Genomic DNA, 305 nt, shown 5'->3' with positions numbered 1-305 from the left:
CCAGCATCAGGCCCGGTGAGTGACGCGCCCGCCGGCCAATCACAGCCTGAGCCTGTGTGATGCTGACCTCTGACCTTTAGCTCTGGACTTGTGTTTCTGGTCTATTTTTGGGGCTCTGATGTCCTCGACCTCTGAAAAATGCAATGCACGCAACTCACTCACACACACACACACTCTCACACACGCACATACTCACTTACTCACACACTCTCACACACTCTCTCACACACTCTCTCTCTCTCACTCACACACTCTCTCACTCACACACTCTCTCACTCACTCTCTCACACACACACACTCTCTCA

At 52.5% G+C, this 305-nt stretch overlaps 1 protein-coding gene across 8 annotated transcripts in view; it reads left to right on the top strand.

The window, feature by feature from the left end:
* LOC107678319 (histone deacetylase 4-like) overlaps positions 1-305 on the top strand; it is a 31385-nt gene that overhangs the window by 26100 nt on the left and 4980 nt on the right. The gene's annotated exons all lie outside the window — the stretch shown is intronic.

The sequence above is a fragment of the Sinocyclocheilus anshuiensis genome, unplaced genomic scaffold (genome assembly GCF_001515605.1).
Source record: "Sinocyclocheilus anshuiensis isolate Anshui unplaced genomic scaffold, SAMN03320099.WGS_v1.1 scaffold1812, whole genome shotgun sequence".
Taxonomy (NCBI): domain Eukaryota; kingdom Metazoa; phylum Chordata; class Actinopteri; order Cypriniformes; family Cyprinidae; genus Sinocyclocheilus; species Sinocyclocheilus anshuiensis.
This window is presented reverse-complemented; position numbering and strand designations above follow the sequence as displayed.